Source organism: Schistocerca serialis, chromosome 2 (assembly GCF_023864345.2).
Source record: "Schistocerca serialis cubense isolate TAMUIC-IGC-003099 chromosome 2, iqSchSeri2.2, whole genome shotgun sequence".
Classification (NCBI taxonomy): Eukaryota; Metazoa; Arthropoda; class Insecta; order Orthoptera; family Acrididae; genus Schistocerca; species Schistocerca serialis.
Genome location: NC_064639.1, coordinates 392,380,854 through 392,404,437, shown reverse-complemented (window position 1 = coordinate 392,404,437; position 23,584 = coordinate 392,380,854).

Sequence of the window (23,584 nt, the reverse complement as noted above, 5' to 3'; positions counted from 1 at the left end):
CGTCCGTAACTTCGAAAGAGTTGCCGGTGCAGGAGCTTGTGCACGAACTGATCTCCAGATTATATCCCATAAATGTTCGATCAGATTCGTATCGGGCAAGCCGGAGGACAAATCATTCGCTCAAGTTGACCAGAATGTTCTTCAAGCCTTTTGTGAACTATTGTTGCCCGATGACATGGCGCATTTTCATAGATAAAAGATTCATCGTTGCTTGGGAACATGAAGCTCATGACCAAAGATAAAAATTTCCAGTCAAAGGAACCACTCCATTCCATGTAAACACAGTACTCACTACTATGGAGCCACTAGTAGCTTGCAGTGCCTTATTGACAACTTGGGCTGTGCGGCTGGTCCCGGCTGATGTTCGAGTCCTCCCTCGGGCACGGGTGTGTGTGTGTGTGTGTGTGTTTGTCCTTAGGATAATTTAGGTTAAGTAGTGTGTAAGCTTAGGGACTGATGACCTTAGCAGTTGAGTCCCATAAGATTTCACACACATTTGAACATTTTGACAACTTGGGTCCATGCATGCGTCGGGTCTGCGCCACACTCGAAGCCTACCGTTAGCTCTTACCAACTGAACCCGGGACTCATCTGTCCTAGCAAAGGCACCGGCGTCTGTCGTCTGCTTCCACAGTCCATTAACGCCAAATTTCGCTAGACTGTCCTAACGGATACGTTCATAGTACTTCCTACGTTGATTTCTGCGGTTATTTCATACAGTGTTGATGTCCGTTACAACTAGCAACTCTACGCAAATGTCCCTGCTCTCGGTCGTTACGTGAAGTCCGTCGGCCACTGCGTTGACCGTGGTGAGAGGTAATGCCTGAAATTCGGTACTCTCGGCACATACTTGACATTTTGGATCTCGGAATATTGAATTATGTAAAGATTTTCGAACTGCTATGTCCCATGCGTTCAGAGTTCAAAGTTCGTTAATTTCCATCTGGCGGCCATATTCAAGTCGGAGACCTTTTCACATGGATCACCTTAATACAAATGAATGCTCCGCCACTGCCCTGTCCTTTTATGGCTTGAGTAGTTGATATTCCCGTCATCCGTGTATGCGCATATGGCTAAACTTTTTCTTACCTCAATGTTAAATCAAATGCCATTCCTTCACATCTAGTAGCGACATTTAATGCACCAAAAGACAAAGCGCTTGAAATGAAAATGAAACGAAAAATCAGAATAAAAAAAGAAAAAGAAGCTGTAAGATAACCGGTACATTAAAACCTCCCAGACCAACTGTTTAAAGTTCTACATCTCCATCTACAAGACTACTCTGCAATTCAAAGTGTCTGGCAGAACAAGTTTCATACTATTTCTCTACCGTTCCTCACAGTAATAGCGCACGGGAAAACGGACAATTAAATCTTGCCGTGCGAGTTCTGTTTTCGCTTATTTTATTACAATATTTTTTGACATTCGGAGGAGAACCTTGGACACCGAAATTCTTGAAAAGTTCTCGCTGCAGTGATAAAACGTCTTTGTCTTGATCATTGCCACCTTAACTCCAGCATTATATCCGTGACACTTTCTCCCTTATTTCACGACGATAGAAAACGAGCTGCCCTTCTTTGAACTTTTTCGATATCTCCCAACAGTCTTGTATGGTAAGGACCTCACTCCTTCTAACACTCACTTGGATGACCTTACACTTCTCATTATTTAGGGTCAGTCGCCATTTATCGTATCATACATGTATCATGTCAGAATGGTTTTCCATTTGTTTCTGATGATGTGGTGGCTTTACTGCAAAGTAAATGACAGCATAATCTGAGGACAGTCCAAGTTACAGACCAGCAGCCCTGCTAACTATGACCTACAAGAGACGAGAACGCCCTTTCCTTGTCATCATTCTTCTGCCTGGTTTGATGCGACCCGTAGCGAAATCCTCTCCGCTGCTAACGTCTTCATCTCACAGTAGCGCTTGCCACCTACGTCTTCTATTATTTGCTGGATGTATTCCAATCTCTGTCTTCATCTATAGTTTTTGCCCTCTACAGCTCCCTCTAATACCCTGGAAGTCAATGGTCATGAATTAACAGATGTGCTACCATCCTGTCCCTTCTCCTTGTCAGTTCTTTCCATATATTCCTTTCCTCTCCGATTCTGCGCAGAACCTCCCCATTCCTTACCTTATCAGTCCACCAAATTTTTGTCTGTAGCACCACATCTCAAAAGCTTCGATTCTCTTCTGTTCTGGTTTTCCCACAGCCCATGTTTCACTACCATACAATGCTGTACACCAGACATATGTTCTCAGAAATTTATTCCTCAAACTAAGGCCAATATTTGATAATAGTAGATTTGTCTTGGCCAGGAATGCCCTTTTTGTCGTATCTAGTGTGCTTTAAGTGTCCTCCTTGCTCCGTCCGTCATTGGTTATTTTACTGCCTACGTAGCAGAATTCCCTTACTTCATTTACTTCGTGACCATCAATCCTCATGTTAAGTTTCTAGCTGTTGTCATTTCTACTACTTCTCATTACTTTCGTCTTTCTTCGATTTACTCTCAATCCATACCGTACCCATCAGACTGTTCATTCCGTTCAGCAGATCATGTAATTCTTCTTCACTTTCACTCAGGATAGGAATGTCATAAGCGAATCGTATCATTGAGATCCTTTTACCTTGCATTATAATTCCACTCCTGATCCTTTGTTTTAATTTCCATCGTTGCTTCCTCGATGTACAGATTGAACATTAGGGGCGAAAGGCTATATCTTGTCTTACACCCTTTTTAATAAGAGCATTTCTTTCTTGGTCGTCCACTCTTATTATTCCCTCTTGGCTATTGTACATATTGTAAATGACCTTTCACACCCTACAGCTTACCCCTACTTTTCTCAGAATTTCGAACATCTTGCACCATTTTACATTGTCGAACGCTTTTTCCAGGTCGACAAATCCTATGAACGTTTCTTTATTTTTCTTTTGTCTTGCTTCCATTGTTAACTGCAACGTCAGAATTGCTTCTCTCGTGCCTTTACCTTTCCTAAAGTCAGACTGATCGTCATCTAGCACATCCTCAACTTTATTTTCCATTCGTCTGCATATTATTCTGGTAAGAAACTTGGATGCATGAGATGTTAAGCTTATTGTGCGATAATTCTCGCACTTGTCAGCTCTTGCGTCTTCGGAATTGGGTGGATGATGCTTTTCCAAAAGTCAGATGGTATATCGCCAGACTCATATATTCTACACACCAACGTGAATAGTCGTTTTGTTGCCACTTCACCCAATGATTTTAGAAATTCTGATGGAATGTTATCTATCCCTTCTGCCTTATTTGACCGTAAGTCCTCCAAAGCTCTTTTAAATTATGATTCTAGTACTGGAACCCCTATCACATCAGGCAAATCTTCCCACTCATGGAGGCATTCAATGTATTCTTTCCGCCTGTCCGTTCTCACCTCTGCATTTAACAGTGGAATTCCAGTTGCTATGTTATCGCCCTTGCTTTTAATGTCACCGAATGCTGTTTTGACTTTCCCATATGCTGAGTCTGTCCTTCTGGCAATCATTTCTTTTTCGTTGTCTTCACATTTTTCCTGCAGCCGTTTCGTCTTAGCTTCCCCGCACTTCCTATTTATTTCATTCTTCACCGACTTGTATTTCTCTATTCCTAAGTTTTCCAGTTCATTTTTGTACTCTTTCCTTTCACCAATCAATTTAAGTACTTCTTCTGTTATCCGTGGTTTCTTCCCAGTTACCTTCTTTGTACCTATGTTTTCCTTCCCAACTTCTGTGATGGCCCTTTTTAGAGATTTCCATTCCTCTTCAACTGTACTGCCTACTGAGCTATTCCTTATTGCTGTATTTATAGCCTTAGAGAACTTCAGCCGTATCTCGTCATTTCTTAGTACTTCTTTGTCCCATTTCCTTACGTATTGATGCTTCCTGACTAATGTCGTAAACTTCTCAGAATGACTTCCCGATAACACAACTAGTACGAGGTTACTAGAAGCGATCCCGATCGAACAAACAGGCTTCCAGCTGAATGACGCTGCCCAGCTCTATTTCTGTCACTCACCGCCTACATGAAGCTGGTCTTTCAAAGGAAAAAAAATTGCAAGGACATTCATTGAGCTGTTAGCGGCCTACGATATAGTGTGGATAGAAGTTATGATATACAATTCCTTGCAAACCATTTGTTCGGCTGATCGACACAGTATGCTAAACGATCGTGTATTCCAAGTAGTCATGGAATCCGCCAGCAGCTCCCCAAGAAAATTAATGAATGGTTTACCTCAGGAACCAGTCGCTTCTCCATTTCTCTTCAGCTTTTACATTACAGACATGCCAGAAATAAAATCAAGGATATTCTCTTATTTAATTGCCTGTAAAAAAATTCCTAAAGGCCGACCTACATCTAGTGGAAAGGTACTCAATAGAAGACTTCAAGCAAACTCCTCCAAAACTAAGGCTTCCTACCTCCATCTAAATAGTAAACCTCCCAGAAGAAAACTCAGCATACGGTTTGGAAACACTACAGAAAAAAAACATTATCTCGAGGTAACGTTTGGTAGAACCGGAGATTGTCATTCAAAAACAGCCGTTAACATGGAAACAAGTAAAAACACAACACCAATCAAAACCTATGTGGTACAACCTGCGCAATGTCAGCACCCCCTTCCTCCCTTCTGATGCGTGTGTTGTATTGTCAACCGCTGAATATTGTGCCCAATGTGTCTAAACAGCGCAGATGCACAAAACATAGACGTCCAGCCAGATAACACATGAAAACTATTGCTTTTGTTATGAGATCAACACTTACGTATTGGCTACGAATAGTATGTAGCATTACACCTCTTCAGCTACCAGTCCATTACGAAATCGATAATGCAAACAAGAACTTACTCTGCTCTAGGCGACCAACAACAAAAACAGTAAGGCTCGAGGTGGAAGATAGTCTAGCCTTACCAACATGTGGGCTTAAGAATGCACTGAACAAAAAAATAATAGTATACCATGTATAGCCCACAAAAATACCGGAATTTGACATGCTGAACAATACATATCCAATGCTGAGCACGATTTCAACATAAAATGCCAGATTTTGCATTTGCTTTACACAAATAGGTTAAGCAACTATTACCACTTTGTAATTACGGAAAAGCACACAATATCAAACATATCACAGTAAAATAACCCATAGGATTATATGAAGGCTAAATACATCAATCTGAGGTAAGGGACGTTGGTCCAGAGTCAAACGAGTGGAATATTATAAGTAAATAACGTTCTGATACCTTTGACAGTGGAACACGTGTACTGGTATAGTTGTTGCTGAGACTGTAAGACAGGCAGTCCCGACGATCAGTTAGGTCTAGAGGTTGGGATAATTAATCCAACGTAGTTGGTGTACTGCGTACTGAGACAAGCAGTCCTAATGAACAATGGCTGTACTGTAGGAGACTACAGTTGTGTTTACAAATTTGAAAGGTGGCAAGTACTTCAACTCGCCTCCTTTCATTTATTCAACTTTAATTATGCCCCAGGAGAGGAAGTGAATTAGTTTAAAGGGGGTTATGATATCACAGTGATCGTAAGATCTGATTTCATTTCCTATTCTTAATCTTCTTTAACCTCACATGACACTACCAACTTGTTTTCTGAGGAGCTTTGGAAGTGAGGTTCTGTGAATAGAAGACAGACTACTTGTAGGAAGGTCTGCTGATGTGAACCACGGGGAGCTTTGCACACGCCGGCTTCCACAAAATCACAGAGAGAAGAAGTGCACATGTAGCGTCCTCACCATGGCATGGGGTGAGAGTCGCTTTGCCGAATGGTGAGCAGGTGGAGAGGACTCTGTCCAGTTTAAAGCACGGTTTTTGGGATGGCCGCGAGATAAAAGTCTCCATTTCAAAAGATGGAACTCAGTGGGTGAAGCCGCTAGGAGATTGTTAAAAGAAATACTTGAACAGATAAGCCTCTTCTGCCTTTCCTAAAAATGAATAAACGGCTCTAACCTACTTAATATTCATCAGTTCAATCAAAGTTGGCGGCTAGCCTCGTGGGCACTTTTTTAACATTTTTACAGGAGTCGTGGTGCAAGGCTAGTTGGTGACTGAACGACCACCGACTTGTTTGTTGGAAGTGACGTCAAGAGGAGGTAACACTTAGCAAGAAGTATTTTTGGAAAAGAGAGGAAGAAAATCGGTTCATTGGCTTCTTGTCATTTCGTTGTTTCTTGGCGCGATGTTTTATCACAGAAACAATAAAATCATAGAAACTGTGGATGCGTTTTGTTTAAGGGGAAGAAAGCTTTTTGGAGACTTAGAAAATATCATATGCAAAGAAGTCGCAGTGAAGACAAGGTGGTAAGACAAGCAGCTGCGCTCTCAAGTGGCAGTCTCACCTAGGCTACAATGGCTCTGAGCACTATGGGACTCAACTGCTGTGGTCATAAGTCCCCTAGAACTTAGAACTACTTAAACCTAACTAACCTAAGGACAGCACACAACACCCAGCCATCACGAGGCAGAGAAAATCCCTGACCCCGCCGGGAATCGAACCCGGGAACCCGGGCGTGGGAAGCGAGAACGCTACCGCACGACCACGAGATGCGGGCTAGGCTACAATATTTGCCCAATTATATCGCTGAAGTTTAGACCAGGGAGCCACGGTGTCACCTCTCAGTTTACGTTACACTGAAGATTACGCTAAGTGTCGCTTACAGCTCCGGAAAATTAGAACAATTGCGAGTACTGTAGGTCAAATTCAGGATAGGTTTCACTGTCTCATATTTTGTCAGTTATTCCTCGGATCTTCGAGATTCTTATATTCTTGTTTCAGACAAATGCTCACTGTAATAGCCATAGCTTGAAGAACAGTTGATACAGTCAGATGCGTTATTATTAAGTAACTCCGCCTCATTTAGCAACTTTACCAAATCAGCGTCTTAGTTTGCAGTTCTCATCAGCATTATGTCATTGTAAAGTTGAAATTCATATAATTTTTTTCTGATGCTTCATAACTCCAGTTGTAAGGTCTAAATAAATGGTAGGGTTATTAAATCCATTGCGTACATTAAATTATCACTGAATTACAAAAGCGTGCCTGATTCACGATTAATTTAGATTCAATTAAACTTCAATTTCACATAAGTGGAGTTCTGAAAGTTGAAATACTAACGCTGGTCAGGCTTAACCAAATGGAGTTCTGTCTGGTGACAGCACTTGCAGGCGTGATTATCGACTACGGGCAAGTAAATGAAAGCAGGAGGGAAGTGGAAAGTTTGTACAGGATCAGTTCCCACGAAGAAGACATACGGCTCACACGGTAAAATGCAACAGGACAACTGATATCGCACTAGGACGATCTAGGACGACGAACTACTCGAACTCCCGACATGGAATACACGATGCTTGCTTGAGCGAATGAGGCAACTACAATCTGCACTCGGTCAGTTGCACCTGACATAAAAGTTTTGCAGAGTGTCGAGTATTACGGGAAATGTAGCTACATCCCTACCACCCACAGAAAGTGCAAGCTTTCACTCTTGCTAATTTCGGACTTTGTGTCGTGTTCAGCCAGTGGTTCTTGTAGCCCTTTACAGTCGATCCTCAGTTTCCTGCGCCTACTTCTCACCGATGAAGAGTGTTTCACCAGAGATTGAACGCTAAATATCCGCTATAGTCATGACAGAGCTGATGAGAATCCCAAGCTATATTCCTGAAGTGTCATCAGCGCAGATTTTTATTAGCCAGCGTGTGGCCAGGCATGCTCTATGAAGGCGTGCTAGGTCCGTTCCTTCTTCCGAATCACGACATGAGTTTCATTCTCGTATATGCAAGTCAGAAACATGTGTATTAGGAGGTGAGCTTCTGGATGATGAAGCCGTATGGCTTTACCAGCGTTGATACTGTACTTAGATGAAAAAGATTCAATTTGCTAAATAACGGTTTCTATACTTGGTAAAGTAATAGAGGGTTTTCCATTATTTTACAGCTTTCACACACGTTGAAGGTTTATTGGCTGCATGATTAGCCTGTTTGTTCGTTGTGAAAATAACTCCAGATTAAGATGGTGAGAAAAAGCCTATCGTGGAAAGCTTTCGTGCACGTTTAGTGCTGTCGGAGCGGTAGAAAGTCGCACGTAGGGCTTAAATTCAGGCTCATTTAATTCTATGGTTTCCTTTCTTTTGCTTCCCTTTTAGCTTCATTCCGGCTGACATTAACTTTCTCTCCTGAGTACCACGCTAAATAATTTTCACAAGCCGGTTTGCGGCTGACTCGTAAAGGGGCGTTGGGAAGGTGGATGTCCGACACAATCGTCTTCCGTGGGTTCTCGTATTTCGCGTGTCTGTGTTTGTAATTACTATATTATCGATGCACGTTTTCTATAAGTAAACGCCTCGCCAATAAAACCACCGTACCAGGCGGTAGCCACAAAGCTTGAAGTTTACAATCGAGATGCTTCCAAGAAACCCTCTCTGCATCTTGACCCTTCGGAGCGATATATTCTTCCCAACCATGGACGACTTTTTGGAGATCTTAAAGTCTGCCCTTTCGGTGGTCCACCTAGATAATCACCACATTGTCCTTCCGAAAATGCTTTCCATTCTACGACTTACTCACACGAGAAAAGGGGATGGAGCAACTGAGTGCATTCTCCGGTGAATAATCCTGAGAGGCATTTTTTTCTTTTTTTAAAGTCATCAGACATCTGGTTTCTTGCTGCCCACCACGAATTCCTCTCATATACAAAGCGTTTCATACTAGCGTAGCAATTGCAACTACGTCCTCACTTATCTGCTGGATGTATTACAACCTTTGTCTTCCTCTACATTTTTTACCCTTTACAGCTCCCTCTTGTACCATGTAATTCCCTGCTGTTCTTATCAGTGTTATTCCTTTCCTCGTCAATTCTTCGTAGCTCCTCCTCATTCCTTACCTTATCAGTCCGCTTAATTTTCAACATTCGTCTGGAGCACCACACTTCAAATGCTTCTTTTCCCTTCTGTTGTAGATTTCCCACAGATCATGTTTCACTTCCATATAATGATGTGCTGCAAACGTACAGCCTTCTAAATTCATACCTCCTTAGATATTAGGACATTTCTCTTGTCCAGGAATTCCATTTTTGTCAGTGCTAGTCTGCTTTCAATGTCTCTTTTGCTGGCTATGTAGCAGAATTCCTTAACTTCGTCCACCTCGTGGTCTTCAATTCTGACGCTTTCTCTCTATTCTCATCTCTCCTGTTTCTCGTAACTTTCAACCGGTTGCTGTGGCCGAGCGGTTCTAGGCGCTTCAGTCCGGAACCGCGCTGCTGCTACGGTCGCAGGTTCGAATTCTGCCTCGGGCATGGATGTGTGTGATGTCCTTAGGTTAGTTAGGTTTAAGTAGTTCTAACTCCAGGGGACTGATGACCTCAGATGTTAAGTCCCATAGTGCTTAGAGCCATTTGAACCATTTACTTTCTCATAACTTTCGACTTACTCTCTTTTCATATTCTGAACTCATTGTTGTTGTTGTGGTCTTCAGTCCTGAGACTGGTTTGATGCAGCTCTCCATGCTACTCTCTCCTGTGCAAGCTTCTTCATCTCCCAGAAACTACTGCAACCTACATCCTTCTGAATCTGCTTGGTGTATTCATCTCTTGGTCTCCCTCTACGATTTTTACCCTCCACGCTGCCCTCCAATACTAAATTGGTGATCCTTTGATGCCTCAGAACATGTCCTACGAACCGATCCCTTCTTCCAGTCAATTCTGAACTCATTATACTGTTCATTCCATTCGACAGATCCAGTTATTCTTCCTCAATTTCACTGAGGGTAGCAGCGTTATCAGAGAATTTTGTCATTGATATCTATGCATCCTGAATTTTAACCCTACTCTTGAACCTTTTCCTTATTTCTGCATTGCTACTTCCATGTATAGATTGAACATTCGGGGCGAAATAGCATATCCAAGCCTTACACCCTTTTTTTATCCCGAGCACTTCGTTCTTAGTCTCCCATTCCTATTGTTACCTCTTGGTTCTTGTACATATTATAAGTTACTCGACTTTTCCTATAGGTTACCCCTGTTTTTCTCAGAATGTCGAACATCTTGCGCCATTTGATTACTCTTCTGTCTTGCTTCCATTATGAGTGCATGTGAGATAGATTTATAGCGTGGTCGATTCGAATGTATGAGAGTGGAACAATTTTCGAGATTTTAGCCACATTCGCTTGTTTTAATGAGTGTAAGGGCGCTGATAACTAAGTCATTGAGCACCTATAAGCTCCAAACAGAAACACACACACACTCCCTCTCTCTCTCTCTCTCTCTCTCTCTCTCTACCTCTCTGTTTCAACACGCACACATACACTACACATTCACACACACACACACACACACACAGACACACACGCGCGCGCGCGCGCGCGCGCCCACAAACGCCTGATTCCATTATGATCTGCATTCTCAGAATTTCCTCTCTGTCGCCTTTACCTTTCCTAAAGCCAAACATATTATTCTTCTCATCAACTTGGATGAATAAGGTGTTAAACTAATTATGAGTAGATCCATCACTTACCGGCCCTTGCAATATTTGGAACTGTGTGGATGAGGTTTCTCCGCAAGTCTGATAGCATATCGCCAGCCTCACGTATCAACACACCAACGTGAATACATTTTTTTCTTTTTTTTTTTGGCGCTTCCGACAATGTGTAAGGCAGCAGATTTTGCACCTTACATGATGCTAAATCAGTACTAATACACCGAATAATAATCGATAATTGGCCCACCGGTAGTAGAGAATGGACACAGAAAAGAAAGTTGTGTGTGTCGTGTCAGACTTACGAGCTGGGCTCAGAGACTGGACACGGCCGGAACCCCTAAGGAAAGTGTTTATGTCATGTCAAACTAACGGGATGGCCGCGGCCCGGACCCCTTTGTCGGCTGGCACTTCTGATCACCAAAGACGTTCGGAGAGGCTGGGACATCACAACAAGAAGCGAGAAGGAACTATATGCGAAAGAGGGAAAGACGATTTCGCGCCACAGTGGAAAATTTGCGGAAGACTGTGACGGGATGGGCGCAGAGCGCTTAGAGATACGTGTTAAAAGTTTGGCGGCAACAGTAACCTCGGGAGAATTCTGTGTCGTGTTTGGGTACAAACGCGCACGGATACATTGAAGTCTGTGTCGTGATTGGCTACCAACGCGCACGGATCCATGCGGCGAAGAACGGCCAGGCTTGCAAAATCTCTGAACGAAGACTCTGGGGTCGGCTGTGTAGGAGAGCAGTCGCGGTGTCTGGCTGCCTTGCTTGGAGAGCGTGGAGAGAAGTAGGTAAGAGAAGTTACCGGCATTGAGTCCAGTGGTCACTCTCCAAGTCTGAGTAGTTTAGATCATACGACTCCACACACGTAGCATTATCTGTTCCTCTGAGGAGAGAAACTCATTTGTACTAACTTGTGGTGTTCATATGCAATCTGAAGTGTACCTTTGCTGCCGCACACTTGAGTCGACCAACTACTCTTGGTTTATGTGCAAGTAGCTTGAGTATTGACTAGTGACGGACTTCGCAATTGAACACTTACGTTCAGTAGTTTACAGGCGCAAACCACGTCCACGTTGGAGATAGAAGCCAAGCTCGCTCACGGGAAAGGCGGCATCACGACGTTGGCTGGGCTGACCGTCGTAACCATCACGGAGAATTACGGCGATATTAGCAATCATCAGCCAAAGCAGGGCACTGTAATTCTAAATGAGTTCCTATTCCGATAGCTCTTTGACTGGCGCTCTCTGAGTCTGTGTCCGTTCAGGAAGAACTGCAATAGAGTCACTTGCTGGTTCAGTGTTGACTTAAGTAGTTAGGAAAAGACGACACATTGTGCAATGATAGGCTAGTTAGGTTAGCGAGTGTATTGTATTGTCATGTTATGCTAGAAATATTGCTCATCCTGTTCTGAATAAATCTTTATTTGGTATCATATGCTAATCACCGCATTATTGATTTCGTAGCTAGCAATCAACATATTTTACTTTAATAATTAGAGTGTAATGATAATTTCGATGCAAATGATACTGGGGGCATAACGACGCGTTTAAACAGAGCCAACTTAGGTCAGATAGCAACTCAAGGTCGACTAAGACTACTAATAGATATTTTTCAATATATCGATAATTTTACAATGAACTCTCCGTACGTTGCAAATGATTTTAGAATTTCCTGTGGAATGTTATCAGTCCCGTCTGCCTTATTTGATCTTGAGTCTTCCAAAGCTCTTTCGAGTTCTGATTCTGATACTGAATCCCCTATATCTTCCCTATCGATGTCTGTTTCTTCTTCTAACAAGACATCGGACAAATCCTCGTCTTTGTAGAGGCCCTCGTTGTACTATTTCCACCTACCCGCTCTCTCCTCTGCGTTTAACAGTGGAATTCCCGCTGCATTCTTACTGTTACCGCCCTTGCTTTTAATTTCAGCCGCACGGGATTAGCCGAGCGGTCTATGGAGCTGCAGTCATAGAGTGTGCTGCTGGTCCCGGCGGAGGTTCGAGTCCTCCCTCGGGCATGGGTGTGTGTGTTTGTCGTTAGGATAATTTAGGTTAAGTAGTGTGTAAGCTTAGAGACAGATGACCTTAGCAGTTAAGTCCCATAAGATTTCACACACATTTGAACATTTTTTAATTTCATCGAAGTATGTATTGACTTTTCTGTATGCTGACCCAGTCCTTTCGAAGATCATTTCCTTTTTGATTTCTTCGCATTTTTCATGCAGTCACTTTGCCTTATCTTCCCTTTATTTCCTATTTATTTCATTCCTAAGTGGCTCGTATTTCTGCATTCCCGAATTTCCCTGAATATTTTTGAACTTCCTTCTTTCATCGATTATCTAAAATTTTTTAGCAATTACCTTCGCTGTAGCTATGATTTTCGTTCCAACTTATGTGATTACCCTGATTAGAGATGTTCAATCATCTTCAATGGAACTGCCTGCTGATCTACACATTATCGCAGTATCTAAAGTCTCACAGAACCTCAATAGTATTTCTTCATTCCTTAATACTATCGTGTCCCACTTCCTAGTGGATTGATTCTTCCTGAATAATCTCTTAAACTTCAGCCTCCTTTCATAATTACTAACTTGTGGTATGTGTCTGTATCTCTTCCTGGGACGCTTTACAGTGTCATATCTGATTTTAGAATCTCTGTCTACCACAATGTAATCTAACTGGAATCTTCACGCATCTTAGGCCTTTTCCAGGCAATATGATAGCCCAAATAAGCAGGTTGTTGGCTGCTTTCTGTGGACAGTGAACTTGGGCGTTGTCGTTGACGACAAACATGTAGCTTCCCACGACGCCTTGACTTTATAGCCTCCAGCAGCCTCGTCAGGAGATTTCTGCTACATACTGCCGTCACAGTTTCCCAGTTACAAGCGTAATCACTTAGCACCACGCGATGGCAGTCCCAAAAATACTCAATACCACGTTGGTCGAGATTGGTTTGGACATACCCTCTTTCGGCACTGGTAAATCCATATGTTTCCAGTAATTCCTTTGTTCCTTTGTTTTGGTGTCATTAGGGACAATTTTTTTCGGCGGTGGTGAATCCACATCTATCAGCTGCTGTTAGGCAGCTGAAGATCTGAAGTGGAATAACTGAGTTGCAAGATTCCGCTGCCGCCTGGGTTCTGCAGCGTATTTGAATGAGTGTCATTAGTCGAAGAACCCACAGATGGAGAACTTTGTTGTATTAGAAATGTGCAGGACACTGAAAACAATTTAATCGCTTATTTTTTACTCTTTTCCGCTATTGCGTCGGTTGTGGCTGGTATTCGAACACTCCCACTTTACTATCGATTCCCGGTTCTTAATTTCGTTCTTCGTCATTCAGTCTTCTTTGAGCGTACCACAGCGTCATGTGGTAATGCACTGTTGGTGCACATTTCCTTTCGCTTAGAATGGATCATTGTGAAAAGATCAGAAAACGATTTACTCCACGGTACTCTACATTATCTGTGGGTGGCGCTACTTTATTTGGCTTTCTCCAGAGGTGTGTTTTGGTACTGTGGCGCATGGAATGTGTAACGTTCCCTCGCAAACCCACACATTAACAAACTGAAATTTATTTGTACCATATACGCCACTCTGAGCAATTTGTATATAATGTAATTATTTAACAAAAAATATTATTGAATTTTGTGTAAAAGACATTTGTTATTATTGTAATATTTTTTTGTAGTAATATTCTCTCTGTATTTAGGATGGTAATATTTCTATATTAAATATGTAATTGCGAAATGTGTCAATATCTGAGATAACAGAGATAAATTCAGCCAGAGGGAAATAATGTCGTGAAATTACAAAGAAATGTTAATAGTCAGCAATACTATAAAAGCACAATGCACTATGTATTCTTTGGTCTTCCTCGTTTAGAGGTGAAAGCGGTAGGAAGCTGTATCGATGTATTTGGTGAATGGGTAGACTTCTTTTGTCTCTGTCTAGATTTAGCCGCCATTAGAGGAGGCGTTACAAATTAATGTGAGTTCAATTATTGTTTGATCTAAATATATCAGAATTTATCAAAAGTGTGTATTATTAATGTAAATTAGCTTGCCCATGTCATCTATAATATTTCTTTAAAGAGTTTTCAGCATTTTTTTAGCGATGTTGCTGGGCTGTGCCGCGACCGATCGATTTGCAGCGGCGGCACATTTAAAAAATTGTTCCGCTAAAGGAAAAATCAACCAAACCCGTAAATCGGGAACAGATAGATAAACATTAACAGTGAACTAAGAGAATGTTCTTCTTTTACAGCGATCCAGAGACTGACTGAGATTTAAAAAAAAAAAATAGTTACACATTTGTGCATTCTTAGACGGATAGTTAACATTGAAATTTAACAATTTTGGTTCTTTCAAATAACTTTAATGTATAGCGAAGTAGGTTTGATCAGTGATAATTAAATGTCGGCTTGGTAATAATTAACCATTTTCTGCTAATAGTGATAATCTTGTGTTCAAAAGCTAACGCCGGGAAAGAATTCAGTAAAAATATTTAACAAAAAATCCACTGCATTTAGAAAATGTGTGCCAAGGCCGAATGATGTGAAAAAAATTTAATTTTCAACCAAATATTCTTAATCAGTTAATATGAGTTCACGTAATTTTTAAATGTACGTAATTCTTTGAAAGTGAATATTTTTATTACCACACGTAAATAAGAGAGAGGTTCTACAACAAAGTTCGCACGCAAAGAAAGTAAGGTAAACAAAATTAACTTAAAAGCAAATAAAATTCTTTAACGAAATTTACACAGCAATTACAGCGATTTCGTTAAAAATGGAATGTGTAGAAGGGCTGCAAACGAGAACTTGCAAAAATAGAAAAAATATTTATCTTCACATTTTCGAGGCGCATTGATTGTTCCATAACATTTCGGGCGTGCAGCCGTATAAATTTCACTTCTTCTTCCGTCCAGCCATCTTCAGAATGAGCCGGGGTGACTGACGCTCCAGCAGCTGCTCCACCCATTGAACCCGCGAACCGTACCTCTGCGCATGTGGACACACATACACAAGGCACCAGAGACGTTAATCGGCAATGCATGAAATTACATCTATGGCTACACGGTCGATCCACACGGTGAGAAATAGAACGGATCCTCGCCAAACACAAAGCGGAAGTGATTTTTCGGCAGACAGCGACACTCTGGGTTCCGTTAAAACTGATTTGGTGCTTCAGAAGCGTGCGGTTTACAATATTCACTGCAATTGTGGCCGTTCATACATCCGACTATCAACACATACAGACCATGAGAGATGCACGAATCACTGACGGTACACCCGGCTCTTACAGCGTGAAAGGTCGGCGGTGGCTGACCATTATATTGACACTGGGCACTCTATGGTATACGATAACGTCAAAATCTTAACTCTGACTTCATCTTACTGGGACTCAGTAGTGAAAGAAGAAATTGAAGTTCGGTTGGCGACAAATTTCATTTGTCCATAGTGTATCAAGAATTAGTTTTAATCTCTGTATGACGATTGCCATCCAAAAAATGCACAACTTGTAACGAAAAGCGTATTTCTGATCCGATGTATTGTCAATATAAACAGATTATTTCATCTCGTCTGTTTTTAACAGATGGATCGGAATTTTCGAGGATCTAAAGATTATGATAGATAAATGAAAATAATAAAATTCAATGTAGGTAGAGTCCAAAAGGAAAAAAGAACGAAAGCAAGAATTACATACACGCAGATTCCAGATGGAGAAAGATGAAAGGATAGGAAAAGGAGAGCAAATCGAAAGATTAAAATGATGATTAAAATGACGTGGTAGACGATTAGAAACAAATAATCTACAACTACACAAATTAGCTACACAAGAAAATGATGAAAGTCATTTCGATAAATATTTAAAAATAAGACTTGAAGGTCCCTGAGAAGGTTCGAACCCCTCAACTTCCACATGCGAAGAATGAAGCTAAACCATTTCGCTGCCACCCTACTTTTATTAATGTTGCTATTTTTTAGGCGTGGAGCATCATTCGAGTTTACGAAAGTTTTTTCGTCAAATAATCGCAAACGAGGGCCCACCAGTGAGAATGCCTGCAGGATCCTGTACATGGGACTCTAACCAACGTCATGGTATACATGGTTTCAAAAAATGATGGCACTCTTTGGGACATCTCCTTTTGCGCAAAAATCAGTTCCAGTCATGCTAATAGTTGTGTAAGGAAAATTAGCGTGATTGTACTAACAGCAATAGTTTAGCTTATGGAAAGATACGATATTGCAATGCCTCTTTTGTTCAAAGGTATGACGGAATGTTCTTTGTGAGATTCATGCATGCTCGCGTAAAGCGGGATGTCCGGTTTGAGTTCTAGTTCGACACAAACTTTCATCGAGGTCAATCCATTATATAGCTGATGGTTGACAATATTCGCAACTGCAACGCATTTTATATACTCATGAAGAGAGTCGAAAAAGGACGGAAACTGGCCAGAACTGTGCGGTAAAAATTTGCGGTGGTCTAAACCGGTGTTCCTGTACAAGCTGACAGCTGCTGACGAATTTGCTTAGGCCATCCATCTGAGGGCGCCCACGCTTCCTAGGGAGGATAACAACTATTGGTAGATCATTAATGATGAATGATAACAGCATAAAGCTTAAGTCCTCGTCGGTGTAAGACATTACAGGAGTTCCTTAGTCACTCGGTTGGATTTAGTGAGTTAAATTCTTGATATATTTCTAACACATTATAACTTTGTTGTTTGTGATTCAGTGTTCACTAATCACATCTATTGTTCCTGAGTGTTTATTGATGAATAAAAATAATACTTTGTTCATGACCATTTGCTGACATTTAAAAAGAGTATTTTCAGCTTCAGGAAACAAAAGGTTCGTAATAATGAGAATGATTTCATTCGATTGCAAGATAAGAAATTTTTTTACCTTCAAAATTAATATGTTGAAATTAGAGAAAAGTGATGTACTTTTATTCTAATATAGATAATCTTTATTATTGATTAGTGTTCTTTTGTCGGATGGTACATGTCCCTATGAAAAATTTCAATTCGACTTAGTGTTCTGATATTATCATGTTGTCTTGACTTATGTCGTCCTTTTGTGTTTCACTTATTTAATTTTCGTCGTGGCAAAACAGTAGCGTAATTTTTTAAACACTTTAGTTAATCTCTAGATCTGTAATGTGTTACAGTACAATATTTCATTTAAATTTTTGCTGCAAGCGCCAACAGCATGCCACAAACAGGCACGGAGATTTTAATGAAGCTGCACTGACAAAATATAAGGTTTTTAATTGAATTTATTTCGGACATTTAGTTAAGCAAATAAGTCCTTCGTTAACAGATTCTTAAATCAGCATGATGTTTTTGTATATGTCTGGGACACGTGACAAATAAGGAAAATGAATAAAGTTTTCTGGGGTGTTAAGGTATTTTTCAGTGCTTTTAATGTTGAAGACACTTCTCTCGATTTACATGTTTAATTTTTGCAAAGATAGCTGTTATCATTAACTGGTTCTTTCGTATGAAGTAGGACGATAGTGCGCAAGAATACGAGAGGTAGTGGGTCTCAGAACGCATCAGGTAATGCCAACCTAACAGGTCTGTAGAGTTCCCTCATAACAGTTTCTTTACTTTTTCTGCACCTACATCTACATGTATTTTCTGGAAGCCACCGTGAAGCGAATTTCTGATTCCTCAACCATCCTTTCCTAATCAGGCATTTAGTCCGTCGCTGATGGCCTCGATGTGGACGGGACGTCCAACAATAATCTCCTTTTCTTTTCAGTAACGAATCGTGTGCGGGGGGGGAAGTGACTGTTTAATTGTCTCTGTCTTCCTACGAGAGTAATATGTGGGTAGCTGATGAGAATCTCTGGGTTATTCAGTTAACGCTGATTCTTCAATCTATGTAACTAGGCCGCCACAGAATAACTCGCGATTATTTTGGAACGTGTGCCAAATCAAGATTTTCAACGTCTACGTACCAGCCTCACATGAGGCAAAACAATCTTTGTCCATTCGTGTCATGCTTCTTTTTATATGTTCAATATACCATGTTATTCTTTTTTGTTTCGGTCCCATGCACTAGAGCAGCATTATAAGATGACCCCAGGAAGTGAATTGCAAGCAGTGTCCTTTACAGAATACAATTTCGCTTCAGCCGCCAGTAAACTTCAGTCTTTCACCTGCCTAACCGACGAGTGAACCTATGTGATCATTTCATTTCCCATCAGTGCACAGTATTTGTTCCGATGGAGTAATTCAATGGTGGCTCATTGTAGTCATAGGATACTACTTTTATTTTCTGTGTAACACTCGGAATTGTATTTCTGTACAAATAAAGCTACAGCAGAATGCTGAAGATTAGATGGGTAGATCACATAACTAATGAGGAAGTATTGAATGGGATTGGGGAGAAGAGAAGTTTGTGGCACAACTTGACCAGAAGAAGGGATCGGTTGGTAGGACATGTTCTGAGGCATCAAGGGATCACCAATTTAGTATTGGAGGGCAGCGTGGAGGGTAAAAATCGTAGAGGGAGACCAAGAGATGAATACACTAAGCAGATTCAAAAGGATGTAGGTTGCAGTAGGTATTGGGAGATGAAGTAGCTTGCACAGGATAGAGTAGCATGGAGAGCTGCATCAAACCAGTCTCAGGACTGAAGACCACAACAACAACAACAACAACATATAAAGCAAATTTCCAATATTTACAAGACTTTCAAATCTTATCAACACCTAATTGGAAACTTGTGCAGCTCGTTTAGAATAATTCTTACAGTTCTTAGGTTGTTGTTGTTGTTGTGGTCTTCAGTCCTGAGACTGGTTTGATGCAGCTGTCCATCCTACTCTATCCTTTGCAAGCTTCTTCATCTCCCAGTACCTACTGCAACTTACATCCTTCTGAATCTGCTTAGTGTATTGATCTCTTGGTCTCCCTCTACGATTTTTACCCTCCACGGTGCCCTCCAACGCTAAATTTGTGATCCCTTGATGCCTCAAAACATGTCCTACCAACCGATCCCTTCTTCTAGTCAAGTTGTGCCACAAACTTCTCTTCTCCCCAATCCTATTCAATACCTCCTCATTAGTTACGTGATCTACCCACCTTATCTTCAGCATTCTTCTGTAGCACCACATTTCGAAAGCTTCTATTCTCTTCTTATCCAAACTAGTTATCGTCCATGTTTCACTTCCATACATGGCTACACTCCATACAAATACTTTCAGAAACGACTTCCTGACACTTAAATCTATACTCGATGTTAACAAATTTCTCTTCTTCAGAAACGCTTTCCTTGCCATTGCCAGTCTACATTTTATATCCTCTCTACTTCGACCATCATCAGCTATTTTACTCCCTAAATAGCAAAACTCCTTTACTACTTTAAGTGTCTCATTTCCTAATCTAATTCCCTCAGCATCACCCGACTTAATTTGACTACATTCCATTATCCTCGTTTTGCTTTTGTTGATGTTCATCTTATATCCTCCTTTCAAGACACTGTCCATTCCGTTCAACTGCTCTTTCAAGTCCTTTGCTGTCTCTGACAGAATTACAATGTCATCGGCGAACCTCAAAGTTTTTACTTCTTGTCCATGAATTTTAATACCTACTCCGAATCTTTCTTTTGTTTCCTTTACTGCTTGCTCAATATACAGATTGAATAACATCGGGGAGAGGCTACAATCCTGTCTCACTCCCTTCCCAACCACTGCTTCCCTTTCATGCCCCTCGACTCTTATAACTGCCATCTGGTTTCTGTACAAATTGTAAATAGCTTTTCGCTCTCTGTATTTTACCCCTACCACCTTTAGAATTTGAAAGAGAGTATTCCAGTTAACATTGTCAAAAGCTTTCTCTAAGTCTACAAATGCTAGAAACGTAGGTTTGCATTTTCTTAATCTTTCTTCTAAGATAAGTCGTAAGGTCAGTATTGCCTCACGTGTTCCAACATTTCTACGGAATCCAAACTGATCTTCCCCGAGGTCCGCTTCTACCAGTTTTTCCATTCGTCTGTAAAGAATTCGCGTTAGTATTTTGCAGCTGTGACTTATTAAACTGATAGTTCGGTAATTTTCACATCTGTCAACACCTGCTTTCTTTGGGATTGGAATTATTATATTCTTCTTGAAGTCTGAGGGTATGTGGCCTGTCTCATACATCGTGCTCACCAGATGGTAGAGTTCTGTCGTAACTGGCTCTCCCGAGGCCATCAGTAGTTCTAATGGAATGTTGTCTACTCCCGGGGCCTTGTTTCGACTCAGGTCTGTCAGTGCTCTGTCAAACTCTTCACGCAGTATCTTATCTCCCATTTCGTCTTCATCTACATCCTCTTCCGTTTCCATAATATTGTCCTCAAGTACATCGCCCTTGTATAAACCCCCTATATACTCCTTCCACCTTTCTGCCTTCCCTTCTTTGCTTAGAACTGGGTTGCCATCTGAGCTCTTGATATTCATACAAGTGGTTCTCTTCTTTCCAAAGGTATTTTTAATTTTCCTGTACGCAGTATCTATCTTACCCCTAGTGAGACAAGCCTCTACATCCTTACATTTGTCCTCTAGCCATCCCTGCTTAGACATTTTGCACTTCCTGTCGATGTTCTTAGGTACGGAATGTAAAATGTCTGAGGTTATTATTATTATGGTCTACCAACTCGTTAATACGCAGCATGACCAGAAAGCTTCCTAACTTCCCTGGGCCACGCATGAAGTTGCTTCTACTTCTGTGAATTGCCCTCCATCCAAGTTAACTGGCAATAATTCCTGTCTTACCAACGTCCACTTAGGGCACCTATTAGAAATAATATTCGTCGAACAAGCTGTGTAGGAAACCGAGAAGATACTTAGAAAGGAAACTGAAGTTCGGGGAGATGATACAAAAAACTGTGGTTTCTCTAACACTGCTGAGAATTTGGAGAATCAGTCTTGAGTGTCTTGAAAAGAGTTTAGAAATGGTTCAAATGGCTCTGAACACTATGCGACTTAACTGCTGAGGTCATCAGTCGCCTAGAACTTAGACCTAATTAAACCTAACTAACCTAAGGACATCACACACATCCATGCCCGAGGCAGGATTCGAACCTGCGACCGCAGCGGTCGCCCGGCTCCAGACTGTAGCGCCCAGAACCGCACGGCCTCTCCGGCCGGCAGAAGTTTAGAAGATGAAGGTAAATAACGTAAAATATGGGCAATGGAAATACTCAAATGCAATCAACCGATGCGGAGGGAATTACATTAGGACAAAATGTTCAAATTGTGTGGACTCCTTTGGACCAAACTGCTGAGGTCATTGGTCATTAGACTTACGCATTACTTCAACTGCCGGCCGGAGTGGCCGTGCGGTTCTAGGCGTTACATTCTGGAACCGAGCGACCGCTACAGTCGCAGGTTCGAATCCTGCCTCGGGCATGGATGTGTGTGATGTCCTTAGGTTAGTTAAGTTTCAGTAGTTCTAAGTTCTAGGGGAATGATGACCTCAGATGTTAATTCCCATAGTGCTCAGAGCCATTGTACCATTTGAACTACTTCAAATAACTTATGCTAAGAACAACACACACGCACCCATGCCCGAGGGAGGACTAGAACCTCCGACGGGAGGGGCCGCGCAATCCGTGACATGGTGCCTGCAACCACGCGGCCACTCCGCGCAGCTATATTTGTACATAAGCCACTAAAGATAGTTGAGAAGTTTTGATATTTGGGTAGCAAAATGAATGATTTTGGCCAAATTAGAGACATTATAAAATAAAGACTGCCAACTGCAAGAAAAGCATTGCTAAAAACAAAGGAGGAAAAATTAATACTGTCCCGTCGACAACTAGATCGACTGAGACGGAGTATAAGCTCAGTTTAGGGAAGGATAGGTCTACCAAAGGAGGGATTTAGGGCTATCGCAAAATATATATATATAGGAGGACGGTGATTTGAATCGCCATTCTTCAAATGCGAGTCTGTTACGCTAACCACTCTATCGGTAAAATCCCTAAAAAGAGAGGAAATTGTTAACATCTATTATAAATTAAAATGTTTAGAAGTATTTTCTGAAGGTGTTTATCTCAAGTGTAGCCTTGCATGAAGGCGAAACGTAGAGAATTGACGGTTCAGACAAGAAGAACTAAGGTTCCAAGTAAGAATGATGAAGGTTACATGGGCACATTGAGTAATGAATGAGGAAACAGTGAATTGTCACAACCTGACTAGAAGAGACGATTGGTCGATAGAAGACATACTGATGCATAAATCAATTGTCACCTTGGTAACTGAAGGAAGTGTTGGGGGTAAAAATCGTAGAGGTGCGAACCAATGCTTGCATACAGTAATAGGATTCAAAGGAAAGTAGTTTGCAGTGGCGTAGGAGAGACTAACATGCAGGGAAGTATCGAATCTGTCTTCAGAATGAAGACTGAGACAATAACAAAATATGGTTGGCTGGGGACGAATTTCATTCGCGATTCCTTCAGGAAATTATGGAAGCAGGAATGAAGACAATATACACAAATCAAAAAAAGGTTTGCATCACCTCGGTTCCGAGAGTTCCGGAACATATACATAAACATCATTTCCGCCCTTTTTATTGCTCATGAAAGCCACACATTGCATGTTGTACCACCATACAGCGAGACATTCAGAGGTGGTGGTCCAGACTGCTGTACACACCTCTACTACCCAGTAGCACGTGCTCTTGCATTGATGCATACTATCCACAAGCTCATCAAGCCACTGCTAGTCCAGATTGTCCAATTCCTCAACGGCGATTCGGCGTAGATCATTCAGAGTGGTTGGTGGGTCACGTCGTCCATAAACAACCCTTTTCAATCTATCTCAGGCATGTTCGATGGGGTTCATGTCTGGAGAACGCGCTGGATACTCTTGTCGAGCGCCGGCTGGGGTGGCCGAGCGGTTCTAGGCGCTACAGTCTGGACCGCGTTACCGCTACGGTCGCAGGTTCGAATCCTGCCTCGGGCATGGATGTGTGTGATGTACTTAGTTAAGTTTAAGTAGTTCTAAGTTCTAGGGGACTGATGATCTCAGAATTTAAGGCCCATAGTGCTCAGAGCCATTTGAGCCTTGTCGAGCGATGTCGTTATCCTCAAGGA